The following is a 24,128-nucleotide window of genomic DNA, read 5'->3' on the forward strand; positions in this document are numbered from 1 at the left end:
TGCCCTTGACCAGAATCGAACCTGGGACCCTTAAGTCCGCAGGCCCACGCTCTTATCCACTGAGCCAAACCGGTTAGGGGCAGATCTCCTTTCTTTGTTGTACAGTTTAGGCCTTGGTACACATGTCTACATACCGAACATATTTCATAATGTAGGTGCTCTCCATCTGCTGGAGAGAGTATGCCTCGTTTATTTCTGTATTCTCAATGCCTAGCACTTTCTTTGAACAAGTATAATCTTTTATTTTATTTTTTAAATATATTTTTTATTGATGGAGATATTACATATGTGTCCTTATCCCCACGTGACCCCCTATCCCCCCGTTCATGCCCTCACCCCCCTGTTGTCCGTGTAAGGATAATCTTACTAAACATTTCAGACTTAGTTAATACTTAAAACACATGTGCATTTCCTTTCAGTTTAAAGAACAATGTCTAATAGTACACATAGTCAGCCATGATGCTACAACAGCTTCACAACCAAAAGCTCACAGTATCTTCTTGGGAGAAAAAATGTTTTCCTGTTTTACAGATGAAGACATTTAGATTCAGAGCCATTTCACTATCTTATTTGATCCAGTTGTCTCAGGCACATAGGCACAGTTGTCAATTCAACTGTCCTTTTCCGGGAAGTTATAATGCTTCTCCAGCAATGAATACAAGTCCTCAACCAGGGCTGATTCCAGATTTTCTGCTTGGCAGAATTGCTAAGCTGCTATGAGAACATGCAGCCTTACTTGCTTCAGATGACTCATAGATTGCAAATGGTACACTACACCCATTCCAAGAAGTGGCAGTACCCAGCATTTTGATAAGTGTTTACTGCATATTGAACAAATAAAAGAATTTTATTGGTCCTTCCCTCCTTAGTTTACTCCCTTTATAATATTGTTTTTGGAAAGACACTGTGTTCCTAACTATGAAAATACTCTTATTTTAACCTCATGCAAGAATAAAACACTAAGTCACAGTTTTAAGAACAAAAGGAAAAAAAATTGACTTTCAAGTTTTCCAGAGTAAAATGTTCTACTCTCCCTCTTCTCCCACCAAACCATTTCTGCCTTCATCACAAACTTTAGAAACCACTATTTTGATTACACCGACAAGACCCCTGCTTACATATGCCCATGCCCTCCTTATATGATTTTCCTGTGGAGAGTTAAAAAAAACCACACAACAAAACATTACAGGGGTGAATATTTAAAGACCATATTACAATTTAGTGTTCCTTTATAGGAAAGAAAAATCTATCAATATATATATATATATATATATATATATATATATATATATATATATTCACTTTTAGCAGAGAAAAGACATTAAAACTCATACGGGCATAATACATATTTTTATTTATTTATTTATTTATTTATTATTTCTTTATTGATTTCATAGAGGAAGGGAGAAGGAGAGAGAGAGATAGAAGCATCAATGATAAGAGAGAGTCATTGATGAGAGAGAATCATTGATCGGCTGCCTCATGCATGCCCCCTACTGGGGATTGAACCCACAACCTGGGCATGTGCTCTTGGCTGGAATCGAACCTGGGACCTTCAGTCCGTAGGATGATGCTTTATTCACTGAGCCAAGCTAGCTAGGGCAATACATATTTTATTAAGTGCATTTCTCCAAATGCTGATGACTCTTGAAAAAAATCTACACTAATAAAAGAGAAAGATGCAAATTGACTGTACCTTCATGACACCCACCAGCCAATCAGGAGTATGCAAATTAACACAGCAAAGATGGCTGGTTAATTTGCATATACAGGTGCCTAGTGGCCGGGGGCCTCTGGGCAGCATGGGAAGGCAGAAAGGAGGCTCCGGCCAGAGCAGAGATGGTGCTGGCAGCCAGGGAAAGGAAGGCCCATTCTTTTTTTTTTTTTTTTAGTTTTATTGCTTAAAGTATTACAAAGGGTATTACATATGTTTCCTTCCCCCCCCCCCCCCCGCCACCCTTGACAATCCCCTGGCCTCCCCTACCCCCAGTGTCTTATGTCCATTGGTTATGCTTATATGTATGCATATAAGTCTTTCGGTTGATCTCTAACCCCCCCCCCCCCCGCCCCGTTCTGCCCCTCTACCCTCCCCGGCCTTCCCGCTGCAGTTTGACAGTCTGTTTGAGGAGGAAGGCCCATTCTTGCATGAATCTTCGTGCATCGGGCCTCTAGTGTATATATAAAATTCTAATTATACATACTATAAGTCTTATTACATACTAAGTTTTGGAGGCTTCCCTCGCTCAATTATTATATAAATAAGTCATATAATGAATTCATTTTAAATCACTTTCCAGGGAGATTGATGATGAAATCTATGCCAAGAGTCAGAAAAGATTTAGAAGCTCTATGAAGATTGGAAATTAGAAATAGAACATATAGATCTTGTTTGGAACATTAACTTTATCTGATTATACTTCTTTTAGAATAGGGTTCAATTTCAACCTTCACTTTCTTTTTGTACTGTAGAGAAATCAATTCATGATTTCAAATTCTAACACTATGAACAAAAATATGCTACAAATTACTTTTTTGTTTCATACCCTAAAGGGTAAACATACATATTTTTAAAATTTTAATTGCTTCATTTTAAAGTTTATTTTATGGAGAAAAACTAGCCATCCTTATCTGTAATTGAAACAGCTAATAATGAAACAAAGGGCCAGTAATTTGTTTTAAAAAAAGTGTGTGTGTGGGGGGGGAGTGTTCTTACAAGACTGGAAATATAAAGAAAAAGGAAATTCTAGGGAATGTTGGCCTTTATGCAATACTTTCTAGGTACTTGTATATATTCACACATAAATTTCCACATTCTTTATTCCACATGCTTTCTTTGACAGGCTGTCTCTTTCAGTTAAAAGAGCTTTAAAAAAATCTCTGGACATATTTTATAATTATGTATTTTTCAAAGTGGATGTAGAGATAGCCAACAGACACATGAAAAGATGCTCATCATCACTAATCATCAGGGAAATGCAAATCAAAGCCATATTGAGGTATCACCTCACAACTTTAGAATAGCTACTATAAAAAAAGATAGTAAAATTGCCTGGCCAGTGTGGCTCAGTGGTTGAGCATCAACCTACAAACCAGGGGGTTGGGGTTCAATTACTGGTCAGGGCACATGCCCGGGTTCCAGGCTTAATCTCAAGTAGGAGGCATGCAGGAGGCAGCCAATCAATGATTCTCGCTCATCACTGATATTTCTCTCTCTCCCTCTCCCTTCCTCTCTGAAATCAATAGAAATATACTAAAAAAAAAAAAAAAAAAAAAGCCAGCAAAGAATAAGTGTAGGTGAGGACATGGAGAAAAAGGAACCCTAATCCACTGTTGATGACTCTGTAAACTGGTGCAGCCACTATGGAATACAGTATAAAGATTCTTCAAAAAATTAAAACTAGAACTGCCGCCTGGCCAGCATGGCTTACTGATTGAGTGTTGACCTATGAACCAGGAGGTCAAGGTTTGATTCCCAGTCAGGGCACATGCCTGGGTTGCAGGCTTCCTCCCCAGTGTGGGGTGTGCAGAAGACAGACCATCAGTGATTTTCCCTCAGAATTTATGTTTCTATCTCTCCCTCTCCCTTCCTCTCTGAAATTAATAAAAATATATTTAAAAAAATAGAACTACCCTATGAGCCAGAATTCCACTCTGGGTATTTATCAGAAGAAATCAAGAACACTAATTTGAAAGTTTAGATACACTTCCATGTTCATTGCAACATTATTTACAGCTAGAGTCCCGGCGCATGAAATTCATGCATGCAGGGGGTCCCTCAGCCTGGCTTGTGCCCTCTCGCAGTCTGGGAGTCCTTGGGGGATGTCTGACTGACAGGAGCAGGCCTAGGCCGGCAGTCGGACATCCTTAGTGCTGCCGTGGAGGCGGGAGAGGCTCCTGCAACTGCCACTGCGCTCATCAGCCGTGAGCCCAGCTTCTGGCTGAGTGGTGCTCTCCCTATGGGAGCGCACTGACCACCAGGGGGCAGCTCCTGTGTTGAGCGTCTGCCCTCTGGTGGTCAGTGCACATCAGAGTGACCAGTCGTTTGGTCCATTTGCGTATTACTCTTTTATTATATAGGATAGCCAAGATGTGGAAGCAACCTAGGTGAACATTGACAGATGAATGGATGAAGAATGTGTGATATATATTTATAGATACACACACACAATGGAATATTACTCAGCTATAAGAGGAATAAAATGTTGCCATTTGCAATAACATGGATGGACCTAGATGGCATTATGATAAGTGAAATAAGTTACACAGAGAAAGACAAATTTCACTTATATGTGAAATCTAAAAAACAAATGAAAAAATAAAACAAAACAGAAACAAACTCATAGCTACAGAGAAAAAAAGTGATGGTTGCCAGGGAGAAGAATGTGGGGGGATTAGTGGAAGGGTGAAAAAGATGAAGGGGATTAAGAAGTACAAACTGCATGATATGAATGTAGTCAAAAGGATGTAGGGAATATAGTAACTAATATTGTAATAACTATGAATGGTGCCAGATGGTACTAGACTGACAATGGTGATCACTTCATATGGTATATAAATGTATAATCACTGTGTTGTACACCTGAAACAATATAATATTGTTTGTCAACTGTGATTTAAAAATAATTTAAAAAAGAAACATAATAGGTTGTGTTATTTTTTATATAATTGATAATACCTAATTGGTCTTTGGTAGACTTTTACACCATGAAAATATCACTTATATGCTTCCTTAAATAAGGGCTTGGCAAACTTTTATGTAAAGAGACAAATAACAAATAATTTAGGATTCGTGTCCCATGTAGTTTCTGTTGCAACTGTTTGTCTATTGTAGCATGAAAGCAGCCATACACAATAAATAAATCAATGGATTTTGTGTTTCAATAAAATTTTACTTATAAAAATAGGTGGCAGGCCAAATTTGGCTCATGGGCCATTGTTTGTCCACCCCTAACAAACTTTTACATTGCATACACAGTAAAACCATGCAAAATAGAAAAATATATTGTGTGGGGAGCCGATATAGGATTAAACCTCAGACTGACCTGTTGGCAAAGTCACAAACAAGTCCCAGCTTAGAGGGCACAATCCTCTTAAGCATATTTAGGCTTGACCTTATGATGCTCCCTAGATCTTACCTGGGAAGCTAATGGGCTGAGGGAAGTGCAGCAAGAACAAGAACAAAAACAAGTGAAACTCACAAGAACAGTGTAAACAAGTGAAACTCACAAGAACAGTGTAACTTTGGTAACCACTACCTTGTTTACCTCTGACTATGAAATAAAGGCTCAGTTTGCCTTGGGATCTTTCTCTGTGGCCTCAGCCAGGCACAGGAAGATCCACAGAGACTAAGGAGGAGAGCTAGAGAGTTCTGAACGCTGTCTCCGTGTAAAACATTCTTCGTCGACTCCGTCCACACCTTTGGGAACCCCTGGACCCCTGGGGCTGGACCCCGGCAATATTGTCAATAAATTTAGTAGGTAAGGATAACTATCATTGCTTGAGTCAAAGTACATTCAAGTTAGACTGAGAAATGTTACAATTACACCCACTTTGTCCTTTGTAACAAAAGCATACATAGTACAAAAATAATATGAAGTGGACGAGAACCTGAAACTAGTTTATTCAAAACCTTCTTCAAGTAACCACTATACAGCAAAGGATTTTTGAAATAATTATGTTTTTATTGATTTCAGAGAGGAAGGCAGAGGGAAAGAGTGATCAAAACATCAATGATGAGAATCATTAATAGACTGCTCCTGCCTGCCCTCTACTGGGGATTGAGTCCAGAACCCAGCCGTGCGTCCTGACTGGGAATCAACTGTGATCCCTGGTTCTTGGGCCGTCACTCAACCACTGAGTCACACTGGCTGGGCTACAAATGATTTAATTCTGGTAGCCATAGGCCATGAATTTCCTTTGAGCAAAAATGTTGACTTATCACTAATATTAATATATAACATTATTTTAAAATTTCTGTAATAGAAAATTGGAATTCTAATTTTTGCAGTGACACAAACATATAGAAGAAAATTTAACATTTTACAAATTTGGGTTTTAGTACATTTTTTGACTTTTTGTTTTGTTTTATAAAACAGTGACCACAATATCATAATTGTTTAAATATATGTGTAACATAAAATACTAATGTATTTGTTTGTCATTGCAGCCTTAACAAATTAGCGTACATAGAATGGCTTAAAATAACACCCATCGATCATCTCATAGTTCTGCAGGTCAGAAGTGTTATTACAGCATATATGAGTTGATTCCACTGCTTAAAATTTCACAAGGTCAAAATTATGGCATTGGCTGAACTGTGTTCCTCTCTGGAGGCCCTGGGATTGAATTTGCCGCCTATCTCATTCAGATGAATGGCCAACTTCAGTTCCTTGCAGATGCAGGGCAAAGGTCTCCCTTTTCTTGCAGGCTGTCAGCCAAGGCCTTCTCTCTGCTCCTGGAGGCTGTCTGCCTCTCTTCTCATGCTCTCCATGTGGCCCCTCCAGCAAAGGCAGGTGGGGGCCCACCCACATTTTGAGTTCCCTCCTGCAACATCTGTTTGTCTCCCAATAAAAAATAAATAAATTACCTGCTCTTGAGGGCTTATGTCATTAGATTTGGTTCATTGAGATCATACAGTATAATCTCTCTATTTAAAAACCCTTAACCTCAGTTATGTTTGAGAAGCCCATGTTATCATGTTACATAAAATATTCACAGGTTCCTGGGATTAGAAGGTGGGAATTTTGGGGAAATCATTGTGCCTTGCACAGTTAGTGCCACCTGTATCCACTAACCAGTTTATGAAACAGATTGTTTCTCATAACTTCAAAATATTATTTACCTCACTCGTTATCTCCAACTTCAGAGTAACCATTATTCTGAATTTTGTGGTTCCCATTCTTAATAACAAAGGAATTTCTCTTTAACAGGTGGCACAGATTTTCAGCTTTAGCAGATGATGGGGAATGGAAGAAGTTTTCCAGTGTATAAATTTATACAACAACAAAAACACTATGTGTATTTCCATCACACCACATATTCACTAAAAATCAATCTTTCACTTGAAATTCTTAAAAATATCCAGGTATGATGTGTTCTGTGATTAATCTAAATGTTATGGAGATTTGAGCCCTGTTTTATTTGGTTATTGGGTATTCAAATCTTATCCTCAGAAAATGCCAATTTTTCTACTAGTTTACTGACTTCTTCTTCTTTTTTTAAATATATATATATATATATATATATATATATTTAAAATATATTTTATTGATTTTTTACAGAGAGGAAGGGAGAGGGATAGAGAGTTAGAAACATCGATGAGAGAGAAACATCAATCAACTGCCTCTTGCACATGTGCCCGCAACCAAGGTACATGCCCTTGACCGGAATCGAACCTGGTACCCCTCAGTCCGCAGGCCGATGCTCTATCCACTTAGTCAAACCTTCTAGGGCAATAAAAATATATTTTTTAGCCCTGACTGGTGGATAGAGCGTCGGCCTGCGGACTGAGGGGTCCCAGGTTTGATTCCGGTCAAGGGCATGTACCTTGGTTGCGGGCACATCCCCACTAGGAGGTGTGCAGGAGGCAGCTGATTGATGTTTCTCTCTCATTGATGTTTCTCTCTCTCCCTCTCCCTTCCTCTCTGTAAAAAATCAATTAAAATATATTAAGAATAAATAAATAAATTTTTATTGATCTCAGAGAGGAAGGGAGAGAGAGATAGAAACATCAATGAGAGAGAACCATTGATTGGCTGCCTCCTACAGCCCCCCCACTAGGGACTGAGCCCGCAACCTGGGCATGTGCCCTTGACCAGAATCGAACCCGAGGCCCCTCCGTCCAAAAGCCGATGCTCTATCCACTGAGCAAAACCAGCTGGGTCTTATTTATTTTTAAGAACTATTTGCCAATGTCAATCACACATATTCTGTCTCAGTTTATGATAGGCTTTAAACTTTCTTAATGTGGGAAGGATAGAAGTGAAGGGGATAGAGTACAAGGATTCACAGAGAAGCAATCTCAGATCTTTTGTACAGATCTGATTTTAGAATCATGATCACATTTCACATAGGCAAGTAAATAATCTAGTGAATTGAAGACGATGAGGAAAAACAAAAAATTGATTTAAAAATAATTTTCTCTCACTTCATATTCATAAAGATTGTATTTTCTTCTGTTAATTTTATAGTTTTGCTTTGAATATTTAAAGATGTAGTCTTTGTAGCCAAAACCGGTTTGGCTCAGTGGATGGAGCGTCGGCCTGCGGACTGAAAGGTCCCAGGTTTGATTCCAGTCAAGGGCATGTACCTGGGTTGCGGGCATATCCCCAGTGGGAGATGTGCAGGAGGCAGCTGATCAATGTTTCTCTCTCATCGATGTTTCTGGCTCTCTGTCTCTCTCCTTTCCTCTCTGTAAAAAATCAATAAAATATATTTAAAAAAAATGTAGTCTTTGTAAAAGGTTTTATCTTTTTTGTTATAGGAGGTATCCAGTTGTATGTTTCTTCATAAAGGGAACCAGTTTTCTTACTCCTTCTACTAAAAAAGTGCTTCTTGCCCTGTCGATTTGTCTTACTGAGGCAGTCCTTAAGCTCTCTATTCTCTCGCCATTGCTCTGTCCGTTCTTGTGACAGTAACATGCCATCTTATTACTTTGCCTTTGAAGCACAAGCAATCCTCACTTTGCATCATGATTCTGATTTACATGAGTTTCAGTTACCAGGGGGTTTACTGGTAGTAAAATAACACTAGTCCTCCAGCAACACAATTCAAAATATAGCTAGCTACCTGGGTAAATTGTGAGTAATTGTATATCGACAAGGTACACGCCCTTAACTGGGATTGAACCCTGGACCCTTCAATCCTCAGGCTGACACTCTGTCCACTGAGCCAGACAGGCTAGGGCTTTCCTGCTAGTTTTTCATTTCACTTACCACTAAATAAAGGTTTACATCAGGATCAGAAATCAATCACATCACTTTTTTCCAAATCTGTTGGTGATTGGTCACTGCATTTGTTATCCAGTTCACACACAGACAGCACAGCATGTAATTGTCTTGTCGCCTAGTGTCCCACTGATACATTGTATAAAAACATGAAAATCAAAAGAAGAAATGATTCCACGAAAATGAAAGTGCAGCTAGGAAATGAAAAGCGATAATGCTGGAAGTGAAGCAAATGTAAATAGAGTTATAGAAGAAATAACCGACCAGGAGAATGTTGACATTGCTGCTGTGGGAGAGACTCCAGATGTACAACTAGAGGAACTTAGTGAAGGTGAATTTATCAGTGTAAATGAAAGAGGTGGTTTTTGATGAATAGATGAGTATTTCCAGAGGAGGTAATGCCAGCCAAATGTTCATATAAAAGGATCTCAGAGGGGTGGTTCACAACAGTGAAACTGCAAAGGATAAAAATGTTAGAAGCTGTTCCAAACTTAGAAAGGAGAATAAGAATCTTCAGTGCATAGAAAAGGTGTCCACTCTATATCATGTTATCTCATAGGAAGAGAAGGTAAACAACACTCAAATTACTCTTGATAATTTTTTTTAACAAATAAATAGAACACTTTTTCAATATATCTAATGTTTTACAGTATAGTGTACTAAATATTAGTTTTGCTGAATTTAATATTTTAAGAAAAAAATGAAAGGTTCTGGAACAATAGTAATTTTTCCCACTGATTTTAATTATTTAGACTGTTCTGAATGGTTTTGGTCTGCATGGTCGTGTGTGTGTGTGTGTGTGTGTGTGTGTGTGTGTGTGTGTTTTGTGGTCTTGTACCATTGTGAAAGACTACCTGTATACCTTAATATTTGATAAGCAAAATATTTCTCACTTATTTTTTATGAGTGACTTGTTCTTGTGTTCTGTTATTTTTACATTTGAATTTTATTTTTTATTATTTTTTAAAAATATATTTTATTGATTTTTTACAGAGAGGAAGGGAGAGGGATAGAGCGTTAGAAACATCGATGAGAGAGAAACACCGATCAGCTGCCTCCTGCACACCTCCCACTGGGGATGTGCCCGCAACCAAGGTACATGCCCTTGACCAGAATCGAACCTGCGACCCTTCAGTCCACAGGCTGACGCTCCATCCATTGAGCCAAACCGGTTAGGGCTGAATTTTATTTTTTAAATTAAATTTATTGGGGTGACATTGGTTAATAAGTATATATAGGTTTCAAGTGTATATTTCTATGATGCACTGACTGAAATAAAGAATAATATACAGAGATCCAACAGCAGACAAGAGGATCCCAAGAATCAAGTCAAAGATTTGAAATATGAAGAAGCAAAAAATACCCAACCAGAAAAGAAAAACAAAAAAAAGAATCCAAAAATATGAAGATAGTGTAAGGAGCCTCTGGGACAGCTTCAAGCACACGAACATCAGAATTATAGGGGTGCCAGAAGAAGAGAGAGAGCAAGATATTGAAAACCTATTTGAAGAAATAATGACAGAAAACTTCCCCTACCTGGTGAAAGAAATAGACTTACAAGTCCAGGAAGTGCAGAGAACCCCAAACAAAAGGAATCCAAAGAGGACCACACCAAGACACATCATAATTAAAATGCCAAGAGCAAAAGACAAAGAGAGAATCTTAAAAGCAGCAAGAGAAAGAAACTCAGTTACCTACAAGGGAATACCCATAGGACTGTCAGCTGATTTCTCAACAGAAACTATGCAGGCCAGAAGGGAGTGGCAAGAAATATTCAAAGTGATGAATGGCAAGAACCTACAACCAAGATTACTTTATCCAGCAAAGCTATCATTCAGAATAGAAGGTCAGATAAAGAGCTTCACAGATAAGGAAAAGCTAAAGGAGTTCATCACCACCAAACCAGTATTATATGAAATGCTGAAAGGTCTCCTTTAAGAAGAGGAAGAAGAAGAAAAAGGTAAAGATACAAATTATGAACAACAAATACACATCTATCAACAAGTGAATCTAAGAATCAAGTGAATAAATAATCTGATGAACAGAATGAACTGGTGATCATAATAGAATCAGGGACATAGAAAGGGAATGGACTGACTATTCTTGAGGGGGAAAGGGATGTGGGAGATGCGGGAAGAGACTGGACAAAAATCGTGCACCTATGGATGAGGACAGTGGGTGGGGAGTGAGGGCGGAGGGTGGGGTGGGAACTGGGATGAGGGGAGTTATGGGGGGAAAAAAGAGGAACAAATGTAATCTGAACAATAAAGATTTAATTAAAGAAAAACAAAACCAAAAAATAAAAAAGGATTAGGTTCTGAGAGGGCAGGCTTGTTGGCAGAGGAGGTGTCCCTGGCTCAGAGGCCCAGAGCTGGGTCCTGTCGTCCAACGTATGGGTCAGCTTGGCTGCCAGCTTGATGTCATTGTGCACGATCTGCTTGTGTCGAGTAATGCCACTGATATTGTGGACTCGACGGGTCAGGTCTCTGTTCACGCCAGGACGCAGCTCACACTCCCGGAGTCGGATATTCTGCAGATTCCAACAGATCTCTTTGATGTTAACACTGCGGACAAATGTCACCCAGCCACGACGGAAAGACCTCCTCTCAGGCTGGGGCTCCGATAATGCCACACGCATAAAGCCTGGATATCTTTTACAAGGCTGGAAAAGCAGAGGAACAGAAACCCCTTCAGTAATTCAAGGATTCACATCTTCCTTCAACCCCCCCTATCCTCAGGTCACTAGGGAACTGCCATTAGCCTTTACTCGGACAAGGAAAAAACAACAAAGAGCTTCAGAGTAACAGCATTGAAAAGCAAATGGTGCAACCAGGACCAGCCCTGGAAAGGCATAGGCCCATGGGAGAAGAGCCCCCTATAAGAGAAATAGGGATGTATCCATCTGTTTTCTTTATATGAGATAATTCAAATAACCAAGATATTAAGAGCTTATTTGGTTATGCTTAATGACCAAATCACTCTAGTTTGTGTTTTTACTTCCTTTAAATTTTTAGAAGGCCTTTCTTTCCCATGTTGGTTTGTTACATTTCCCTTTTACTTTTTTTCTTAATTTGTAAATAATGCTTACATATTTTATGATCGTGGTGGCTGGGGTATGAAAAAAGAACCCCACCTGTTTTAGTCAATGAAATGATTTTTCTGAAAATTATATTTCCTGCTGTGGGAATCTGCTACCTTGGCTCTTGTATTGCTTCACCCAAAGTTGATACACTTGCTTAACACTCCCGCCCCACCCAGGAAGAATTCACTCCAGAATGGAAACTTAAACAAGAATTGACTCAATATCCTGCAGTAATTAAAAAGAATTTCGATGTTGAATGCCTTAAACATGAGCCTAAACATATTTTGTCCTAATGACATAATTAGGAGATTCTCCTAATTGGGAGCTTCTCTCTATAACCTTTTTCTTTTTTAAAAAAATCTTTATTGTTGAAAGAATTACATATGCCCTCCTTCCCCCCCCCCATTGACCCCTTCTGGCCCACCCTGCCCCCCACCCCTGGCCTGCACCCTATTGTCTGTTTCCATGGGTTATGTCTTAGGATCAAGAAGTACCTATACACTTAAGCAAATTTTGAGTTCTATCTTTGTGCAAGATTCAAGCAGAGTACGTCTATTGGACTTCATAGAATCCTGCACTCTCTTGCCAACTGCTCACTAAAATCTAACTACAACTGACTAGTAGATGTCCAGACTCCAGGGAAAGGATGTACATGAGAACTACAAGTTTAGCTTTTAGAATGGTCTTTGCTTGCAAGAAAGTCTGTGCAATAAATAAAATTACAGGTAAATTGTTAGATGGTATGGGCTCATCCCCAGGTCAGAAAGTGCTGCTCATCATGAGTTTTTCTGTATTAAAACATGTATTTCACTTGGGGGATTGCATTCCTCTGTTCCAAGGAGACTATTTAAAAAACTTGATTGCAGTTCGAAGCTTTCTTCAGCTGATGCCTGTCAGGGAGCACCAGAGATCAGGTGAGTCCTTAGTTAAAAGAGGTATGGGTTTTTCTAGGATGGCAGAAGGTGGGATATGGGTCCTTCTCATTTTGGCTCAGGCAGCAGTTTTTGTCGTTAACTGAATCTGTGATTAAAGGTTATTCCTGCATTGGTGTCTCTTGCTCTCAGTGCTTGGTGTCATCCTGATAACCATGAAAACAGTACTTCCTGTTTCTGAGAGTCTTGCTGTTAGTGAGTCCAGGTTACCAGCGGGGAGAAATAAGAAAGGAGGCAAGGGTCAAAGGTGAAGGGAAAACCAGGGAATCCCTCTTTCATGTTGGCTTAGACCTTTCACACCTATAAAGATATGACTCATTTGAATTAAATAAAAAAGTCTATTTTCTTTGGTGAAAATTGCATTAGGTATATGCTTTTTAAAAAAAAATATTTTCATTGATTTCAGAGAGGAAGGGAGAGGGAGAGAGATAGAAACATCAATGATGAGAGAGAACCATTGACTTGCTGCCTCCTGCATACTCCCCTCCTTCTCCAACCTCCTCTCTCCCCTTCACCCCCCGGGGATCATGTGCTCTTGATCAGAATCAAACCTGGGACCCTTCAGTCCGCAGGCTGACGCTCTATCCACTGAACCAAACTGGCTAAAGCATAGGTGTATGATTTTGAGGGACAAAATAAACTTCCCATAATATTGGGGGCTGCACTTTGACATCTGTGTGATGTTTGTATCTTTCTACCTTATATATAAGTGATCCAAAGGGCAACACAAAATTTATCAATGGTTATGATTTTCCTCCTGCTCAACAAATATCAGCAAAAATAAAATTTTTGTCTTTAGGGAATTTATTACAAAGTGTAAGAAAAGTAAAAGTAGAAAATCAGGAGGAAAAGAAGAGAAGATTAATTCTGGAAACGTCTCTCATTAAAGAGAAGGTAGAGATGCAGATGCCTTTAAATATGGATATGAAATCATTCTAAAGTCCTGAATAAACCTGTTTCTATCACACATATCTCACCATGCCCCAGGCTCCAGTTGATCCCACTCCGCTTCAACCAAAGTGTATGCATTAGTTAACCATCACTGTGTAACAAATTACCCCAGCAATTAGAAACTTAAAAAAAGAATATTATCTCACATTTTCTGAGTCAGAAATCTGGTTATAGCTTAACTGGATAATGCAGGTTTAGCTTCTCTCAAAGGTTGCTATCAAAGCATTGTCCAAAGCTATGGTCCCAACTGAAGCATGGCGGAGAAGAAGCCACACCAGTCTTCCTCAGGGGTTTCTGGAAGGCTGCAATTCCTCGCTGCGGTTGGCTGGAAGCCTCCTATGTACTAACGTTGTTGGCCAGTCCCTAGGGAAGCTCACAATATGGTGGCTCGCTTCTCTCAGGGTGCGAGTAAAAGAAGGCCAGTAAGAAGGAAATCAGAGATTTTTTGTGTGAGCTAATCTCAGAGGCCACGTCTCATCACTTCTACTGTCTTCTGTTTGTTAGAGACAATTTACTAGGGCCAGCCACACTAGAAGAGTCACAACTACACAACTGTGTGAATAACAGGGAACGGAAATCATAGTGGGTTATATTTAGAGCTGATTTTATCATGCTGTGATATACCCCTCCTTATTTTTTTTTTTTTAAAAATATGTTTTATTGATTTTTTACAGAGAGGAAGGGAGAGGGATAGAGAGATAGAAACATCGATGAGAGAGAAACATCGATCAGCTGCCTCCTGCACACCCCCTACTGGGGATGTGCCTGCAACCAAGCTACATGCCCTTGGCCGGAATCGAACCTGGGACCCTTGAATCTGCAGGCTGACGCTCCATCCACTGAGCCAAACCGGTTAGGGCTATACCCCCCTTTTTAAAAATCTACGACTCCAGTGTAGGGTGAACACTTGTTTCATTTTGGCTTTGTTCCAGTTTTAGCACTAAAATCACACGTTAGAAAACCCTCTAGTCCTGGGTCACTTTCACAATTCAGGATTCTATAGAGACTTCTACTTATATTATTTAAATAGCCTTTTTCCTAATAGCATAAAACTACTCAAACTCCATGTCTCTGCTTCAGTATTTTCTCTTCAGAAAATCCTCCCTGTCTTCAGGTCAAGGTTGATGGTTCCTTCCCAACTGCAAAAACAAAATGTGTTAGGTAACACAACGTACTCCTTCCACCTCCTTCTATTACTAAGACTTGTGTGCCCTTCCCCCCTCCCCACACCAAAAGTAGAATGGAGGGTGGGGAGATACAGTGGTTGATTCACCTTTCTATTTATGGTATCTAGCTCAGTGACTAGTAATTTTGCAAGCAAAATCTGCAAATTTATATAAGAGAAAATATGGCCTCATAAAGGCGAAAGAAAATGTCCCAATTCATTCAGCCAGTAAATGGAGGAAAGAAAACTTGGAATTGCACTGGTATCTACTGCATATAGCAAACAATGCTTGTATGTGTGTGTGTGTGTGTGTGTGTGTGTGTTGTTTTTTTTTTTTAAATAAAAGAAACATAATAACTGAAGAATAATTTAAATAGCTTTATTTCAGAAAATGGCAGACATCTCACAAGTTACGTGGCTTTTGCACGCTATATTTGGAGAACTCGAACTATCATGAGGGCACTCATAGACCATCCTGAGCTCTCTGCATAAGCACTGATAGATTATAATTATGGGTGTGTTAGAATTAGATAAAATAGCTTTCAAAACTGCACAATCTTGCCGAAACCGGTTTGGCTCAGTGGATAGAGCGTCGGCCTGCGGACTGAAAGGTCCCAGGTTCGATTCCGGTCAAGGGCATGTACCTGGGTTGCGGGCATATCCCCAGTAGGAGATGTGCAGGAGGCAGCTGATCGATGTTTCTCTCTAATCGATGTTTCTAACTCTCTATCTCTCTCCCTTCCTCTCTGTAAAAAATCAATAAAATATATTAAAAAAAAAACAAAAACAAAAAAACCCCTGCACAATCTAGCCCTAGCTGTTTTGGCTCAGTGGATAGAGCATCAGCCTGCGGACTGAAGGGTCCAGGGTTTGATTCCGGTCAAGGGTACATACTTAGGTTGCAGGCTCCTCCCTGGCCTGGGCCCTGGCCAGGGCCTGTGCAGGAGGCAACCAATTGATATGTTTCTTTCACATCGATATTTCTCTGTCTTTCCCTCTCTCTTAAAAATGGAAAAAATATCCTCTGGTGAGGATTAAAACAAACAAACAAACAATAACAACAACAAAACCCCGCTGCCCAATCTAATATAAATAACAGGAGCCACCTAGAGTTACACTTTTCTCCCAGGTTATTGATTTTTGAATAATTGTTTATCTATTTAATAATAGCCTGGAGTAGAGAGTGTAACTTAAATGTAAGGATCAACAATGATTCTTACATTGTTACATTGATAACAAGGATTAAATAGTGTCAGAGCATCATGGCCAAAGAAAGGGAACAATTTCCCAGAGTGAACAGACTTTGAAGGTAAAGGAATGGGATTCCTGCCTCCCTCCTCTCCCTTAGTTAAATGTAATAATCCAGAAGTTCTGGTCCATTTACAAAGGCTAGGAGCTAGGAGGTAACTTACAAGTTAGCTTTTTATCAAAGTTACGTCAGCCTATTTTTCTTACCATTACCTGACCTGGTTTATGACACACATTGTTGAATGTCTATCCCATGGTTATATTGCTTAAATTTTGTTACTTGAATGCCAGTAAACAAACCGCAACAATATCTCCTATGTCACAGTCTCTTCTAAACTACTATGGTAATCATATTTCCTTCATGTAACTTATATTGGAACCTTGACACCCCTAAGAAAGCTTTGGCACCTCAATTTAAAGAGAGAACTAGGTGATTAAAAAGCAATTTTGTGATACTGCTAAAAATCAAGAATGTGATATTCAAGACTATGGCTATAATCTTCCAAGTCATAAAGAGGACATCAATAATATAATAAGTGACAAATAGTGGGAAAATGGAAAACAAAGCTTGAATCCATGAATTCTTCAATAAATCAAACGAGCAAGTGCCTAAAATCTAGATTTAAATTCCTCTGGCCTCTTCTTCATGATTCCAACTGCAAACATTGGGATATTCTTTTTCAGCAACTGGGTGAATTCTAATGAATAAAAAATTCTGTAGTAAAATTATTAATGACTTACTTAGAAAAAAAACCTTTGAGTAAAACTGAGAAGGAATTTATTCAAATGACCATATTTTCAAAGATCAACAAACAAAAAAAATATACAGGCTTGCTAGTAATTTAGCATTTAAAATATGAACAAGTATAATTTTTAATGACAAAGCTGAGCCAAGATAGATTAATTCTGAGAAATATCCTTTCAACCTGAATAAGCCAATATTTGGTACACACATGCAAGTGCACACACACCCTGTATATAGTATCTCTCTTATGTATGTGTTTCTACTATTAATATTACATTATAGTTGAAAGTATAATACAAATATTTAACAAATAGCAGAGGCTTATAGCCTCTGATTTTAGGTTAAAAAAAGTTACTGGATGTTGTTTACATTAATGGCTTTCGGTAATAATAGAGTAATTTTCTCTGTGTCATCTCATCAACAAAGAGAATAACATTTATCAAACTATACTTATGTGTATATTTTTCCTAAATGGTCTCACTCTGTCATTAGAAAGATCAACAGAATAGGAAATCAAGACAGCACCTTCGCTCACTAATTTTCACCGTGGTTAATCGTTGAAACCATTAATGAAACCCCTTGTGCTTTTCTGGCTATCTCCAGCTTGAACTTGTTCAGCACATTTTGTCTGCATTAGTAGCCATGGCAACTTCAGGATAAATATCGAGTACTGGCCTTCCAACTGTTAAAAACCTTCAAGTCCATAGTGTAGCTCCGCAGAGACACAAGCATGCAAAACAATTGAAACTTGTCATCTCGTTCCCAGGAAAGGAGGTAAAATGTCACGAACCATCTAGCGTGTTATGAAACTAAAGAGATGACAAAATGCAAATATTAAGAAAACGTTTTCCCCCTGAGGTGGAAAAACAAATGCCAATTTTCATAGCAATTATATGAAGTTTTTCATGTAAAACAGATCATCAGCACAGTGCAAGCTTAGTTACTTGAGGGGCTGTTGAAGAAAGGGTAGAAAGACAGGGTGACTGAAGGTCAATATAATCTCAAAAATTTTCTTGCCCCATTATGTGATACGCTTTTATGAAATGGCCTCATAATTGGGACTAAAAGACAGTGTATACAAACCTTTTAAAGCAAAATATATGTTTACGAGAAGCTTATTGACCACTCCTCAGACTGCTGGTATCCACAGTCTGCCTTGTATTGACTCAAAGCTCCATGTCAATGGCATCTACTTGCATATTGTTGATACGTGGGGTAGGCAGGCTTTTGTGGCCATCTCACATATGTTGATAAAGCCCTTAGATTTTTAGAATACGTGAATGTGTACGATTAAAGATTATTAAATATACATAAGCACCGTGGCATACTGCATTTTCCACAGACGACCACAATAATATCTCCTATGTCACATTCTCTTGTAACAATATAAGCTTGACAGGCCTGGCAAGTGTCTCCTTTCTTGGACCACATGGACTCAACTGCCTCCAGTGACAGGTTACGGTAGAAATAGCACTATGTAATTTCTTTTCTTTTTTTTAAAACAATTTTTTAAAATACATTTTATTGATTTTTTACAGAGAGGAAGGGAAAGGGATAGAGAGTTAGAAACATCGATGAGAGAGGAACATCGATCAGCTGCCTGCACACCCCCTACTGGGGATGTGCCCGAAACCAAGGTACATGCCCTTGACCGGAATCGAACCTGGGACTTTTCAGTCCCCAGGCCCATGCTCTATCCACTGAGCCAAACCAGTTAGGGCTTGACTCTTTTTTAAAAAAATTGTTTTATTGCTTAAAGTATTACAAAGAGTATTATATATGTCTCCTTTTTTTTTCTCCCCTTGACCTTCCCCTGGCCTCCCCTACCCCCCAGTGTCTGTGTCCACTGGTTATGCTTATAGCATGCATACAAGTCCTTCGGTTGATCTCTTACCCACCCCCCCCCCCCAACCCTCCTCGACCTTCCCGCTGTAGTTTGACAGTCTGTTTGATGTTGCTCTGCCTCTGTATCTATTTTTGTTCATCTACTTGACTCTTCAGATCCCTTTAATTCTTCCTTTTCCCCAATACTTGGAAATCCCAACATTTGCATATTAATGAAATCTGCTAAAGAAAGGATATTCTTCTTTGGCTCAGATTTTCTTTTCAGCACAGAATCAGTGACTGGTTTTTATCTTTTTCTCACAAGTTGCTATACATGAAGGGGAGCAATAATAAGACTTACAAAGACTAATTTGAATTTTATAATATTTCAGAACAGATAGGTAACATCAGTTTTTTTTTTTTTTTAAAATACTATTTCTTTTTTTCTTTTAAATATTTTATTGATTTTTTTACAGAGAGGAAGGGAGAGAGATAGAGAGTTAGAAACATCGATGAGAGAGAAACATCGATCAGCTGCCTCCTGCACACTCCCCACTGGGGATGTGTCCGCAACCCAGGTACATGCCCTTGACCGGAATCGAACCCGGGACCCTTCAGTCTGCAGGCCGACGCTCTATCCACTGAGCCAAACCAGTTTCGGCAAAAAAATACTATTTCTTTTCCCCAGTTTAACTTCACTTTGTTTTCTTTTTCACTATTTTAAAGTCTATAGATTATCAGTTGGAAATGAACATCTTAATGAAAGTATTTATAGCAAATTTCTTATAGTAATCATTTGTTAACAAAAATAGCCCTTTAAAGTACAATTTGTTTTAGCTGAATAAACAATTATCTTATGTCAAAAATAAATTACTGATGCTTAGGAAAATGACAGAAAAAAGAAAACAGGTTTCTCAAAATAATATTACCCCAAATTAAACATTATGAACATGTGTTGCTTTCCAGATTTGTTTAAAATTTCTGTTACAACTCTAGCCACAAATTGCAAGCTATCCAATATAAAGATTTGTCTTACTACTTACTCTGTTAGTTTTATGCATAGAATAATTTTTCCATGCCATTGAATATTTTAAACAATCCTATATACTAAAAGTGTAATATGCAAACTAACAGCCGAACCACTGGTCGCTGTGATGCACACTGACCACCAGGGGGCAGACGCTCAATGCAGGAGCTGCCCCCTGGTGGTCAGTGCGCTTCCACAGGGGGAGTGCTGGGCACAGCAGTGGTGGCGGAAGCCTCTCCCGCCTCTGCTGCAGGCCGGTGGTAGGAGTGAGGGGTTCCGGATTGCAAGAGCCCTGGACTGCGAGAGGGATGTCTGACTGCCTGCAGGTGGACATCTCCCAAGGGGTCCGAGACTGCCAGAGGGCGCAGGCCAGGTTGAGGGACTTCCCCCCCAGTGCATGAATCTTGTGTACCAGGCTTCTAATAGTGCTATAATATTTGTAAAATATTAAAGAAGGAATGTAGTGTTAATAATTTCCATATTTTTATTTATTACATTATTTTCCTTTTTAGGTTCTTTATTATTCTTTTAGTATTAAAATATTACTGTTATGTAGTGAATAACTTTATAAAAATTAATATCCACATTGTTTATTAACATTATATCTTTAAATTTATTTTTGTAAATTGAATTACTGGATTAGTGTGTGATTCCTTAAATTTTGTCACACAAGTGAACCTAATTATTAAAAGGTATAATTAAAAAACATTGGGGCTATTGATAATATGCCTGAAAAATGATTTCATGCTAGGTTTCATATATTTATCATTTAATTCTCTGTTTACAGAGTGAATCATAATAATATTCTATGATATAAACCACAGAAAATTGCATATTATTTTATGGTCTATAAAGTACAATGCAGTTTTCAACACTTTAATATATCTTCACTTTTCATCTGTAACATGGATGCATAATTTTATAGTATAAACCCAAACATTGTTTTTTTTATTATTATTAATATATATATTTTTTATTGATTTCAGAGAGGTAGGGATAGAAACATCAATGGTGAGAGAGAATCATTGATTGGCTGCCTCCTGTATGTCCCACACTGGGGATGGAGCTGCAACCTGGGCACATACTCTGTCCGGGAATCGAACTCTGACCTCCTGAGTTCACAGGTCAATGCTCAACCACTGAGTCACACAGGCTGGACTGTTTTATATTTTAAGCAGGAGCTATTTACATGATAAGACCTTGTTACATTACAAAAAGAAGTAAAGCAACTCAATTAAGCAGCAAGTTTTAAAACTGAAGTTTAATCCCATGGAAATTTACTTTGATGTAACAAACTCAACCTCGACAATTATTGAGGTATCCTTTATTGTGTAAAACTCAATAGAGTAATGAGTATGAATTTTTTGGATGCCATAGAAAGATATTTCTAATTGTTAAAATGATAAATTCTTCATAATAAAACATAGTTATTTAAATATATTGTATTATGTAAAATTTATTTTGGAAAAAAATTAATGGTGCTTAGTAGGGCCAGTTTATTCACTAACTTCTGTTATATTGGCTGTGCAATTCTCAAAGGAATAGATTCTCATCAGTGTGGTTATTACAATATAATTCTTCAAAGAACGTTTGTTTGATATGTGTTTGTAGTTTAAACTTAAGAGTAGTAATTTTAGGCCAATGTGAAGAGAAAGTTAAATTCAAGTCATATAGATTAACCAATTTAGTGATTTTAGTTGAATCAGCACAAAATTATTTGTAATAAAACCAAGGAGGTGTTTACAAATACTTCTGACATATGCTTTTGCTTTCAAAGGTTTAGTACACGTGGGGTAATTATTATCTTTGAAGGAAGCTTGGCACCAAATATTGTAACCATAGAGAGGATTTTTATTCCTCCTTATTTAAAGTATTGATTGGAAGTTGAGTTACAGAACCTCACTCTTCAAAAGTACACTCTAAATTTTTTGAAGTTTCTGTTTTTTGGGCATATTTTGGAAGGACCTACAAATCTATCTAATTTGCTTTTTGTTAAAGTCTGTTGCCTGTCCCTCCTCATATATCACCAGCCTTAATGAAGGTTTTCTTTCTTTTTTTTTTAAAAAAAATATATTTTATTGATTTTTTTACAGATAGGAAGAGAGAGTTAGAAACATCGATGAGAGAGAAACATCAACCATCTGCCTCCTGCACACCCACTACTGGGGATGTGCCCGCAACTGAGATACATGCCCTTGACCAGAATCGAACCTGGGACCCTTGAGTTCGCAGGCTGACGCTCTATCCACTGAGCCAAACCGGTTAGGGCAATGAAGGTTTTCTTAATCACAGTTCAGCCATGCTATGAACACCTTATCTGCAACCTTGTCTTATCTTGAAACATTTTTTATAAATGTCTTCAGGCAATTTTTGAAATTTTCCCATAGGGAAAAAAAAAACTACTTGATTATAGAAATATGGGCTATAATTGGTTGATTATGCCACTATTGAAATTCCCCTTCTGAAGAAATATCTATGTATAAAGAAAATTTTATTAACTCTGTAGCAATGGAGAATGCCACACACAATTCTGAGAAGAAATCTTAGGAAAAGTGAGTGCAAGGATTTAATTGTATATGGGTTGGGCCTAGATGTTCTTATGATGCATTATCAGAGGCAAGCTGAGTCTTCATATTGGTTGATTATTTAAGGAAGGAGAGATTCTGGGTGAAGATGAAAGCATAATGTGAGTCACCAGACATTCTTCAGTTATTATTGCATAAATAATAAGAGTGATAGTTCTTGCCCTACCCAGTTTGGCTCAGTGGATAGAGCGCTGGCCTGTGGACTGAAGGGTCCCAGGTTCAATTCCGGTCAAGGGCATGTACCTTGTTTGCGGGCACATCCCCAGTAGGGGGTGTGCAGGAGGCAGCTGATCGATGTTTCTAACTCTCTATCCCTCTCCCTTCCTCTCTGTAAAAAATCAATAAAATATATTTTAAAAAAAAAGAGTGATAGTTCTGGTCCTTGGGAGCTATCTTAGGAGATAACTGAGATAGTTTTGATTTTCTAATGATTTATCTTAAATCACTCATTCTCACTGTATTTAGGTAAGTTAGTAATTGTTCAGGTTACATCTGAAGCCCCTCTTAGTTTATGGTAAAACAATAGGAGATGTGTAGGTTTGTCTTTAGCAGCTTGAAAATCATAAATATGCATAACACATATGCAGAAAGTGTGATAGACCTCATGACGATAGCGGATATTTACAAAGCATGTCCTGAGTACAAAGCTCTCTTTTAAGCCTTTTACAAGAATTCACTGACTGACTTTTACAATGGCCCTGTGAGTAGGTATTACCAGAGTCTTCATTTTACAGATGAGAAAACTGAGGCACAGGGAGTGTAAGAAATTTGTCCACTTTCGCATGTGTGCTAAGTTCCTGAGTCAGGTTTCAAACAGTCAGCCTAGCTTCAGAGTATGTAGTTTATAGAAACAGGATGGAAGGAAAGCAGAGACACAGATCATAGGTTAAAGTCAAGAAAAAGAAGGGCAAAGGTAGAAAAGTTAAGAGCCAATAAAGGCCAGATTTGATGGGGAGTTTGGGCATATTAGACAAAGGAGAAAAGCAGTTTGTTGATACAAGTGTTGTCTACAATTTATTTAAAGAGAGATGAAGAAAACAATTTTTTTTAAAAAAATATTTTTATTGATTTCAGAGAGGAAGGGAGAGGAGAGAGATAGAAACATCAATGATGAAAATCACTGATCAGCTGCCTCCTGCATGCCCCCTACTGGGGATTGAGCCTGCACCCCAGGCATGTGCCCTTGACTGGAATTGAACCTGGGACCTTTCGGTCCGCAGGCTGACGCTCTATCCGCTGAGACAAACCGGCTAGGGCACAAAAACAATTTTTAAGACTTTATCCTGTATGCTATAACAAGCTTTCACTTTGGCTTTTAGGAAAGACTTCAGTAAAGATTTAAATTGTTACTTTTGGTTTTGGAATTGTATTTCATTGAATGAAAATGATTCTTTGAGGATGGCCTCAAATTAAGAGAGGAAGAGTCAAGATGAAAGGGTGGTTCTTGGCTTTTGTTTTTCTTCTTTCTATGATTCTGTACCCTACACCTACTAAATCATCTCCATGTACTAAGCTGACCTCATGTAGTCATAAGGAAACTTGGTGACAATTTCAGAAACCATTGTTACAGGATGTTTGAAACTTAAAGCAGCCATAGGAAACACTTATTACTATCATGATTTTA

Source organism: Myotis daubentonii, chromosome 2 (assembly GCF_963259705.1).
Source record: "Myotis daubentonii chromosome 2, mMyoDau2.1, whole genome shotgun sequence".
Classification (NCBI taxonomy): Eukaryota; Metazoa; Chordata; class Mammalia; order Chiroptera; family Vespertilionidae; genus Myotis; species Myotis daubentonii.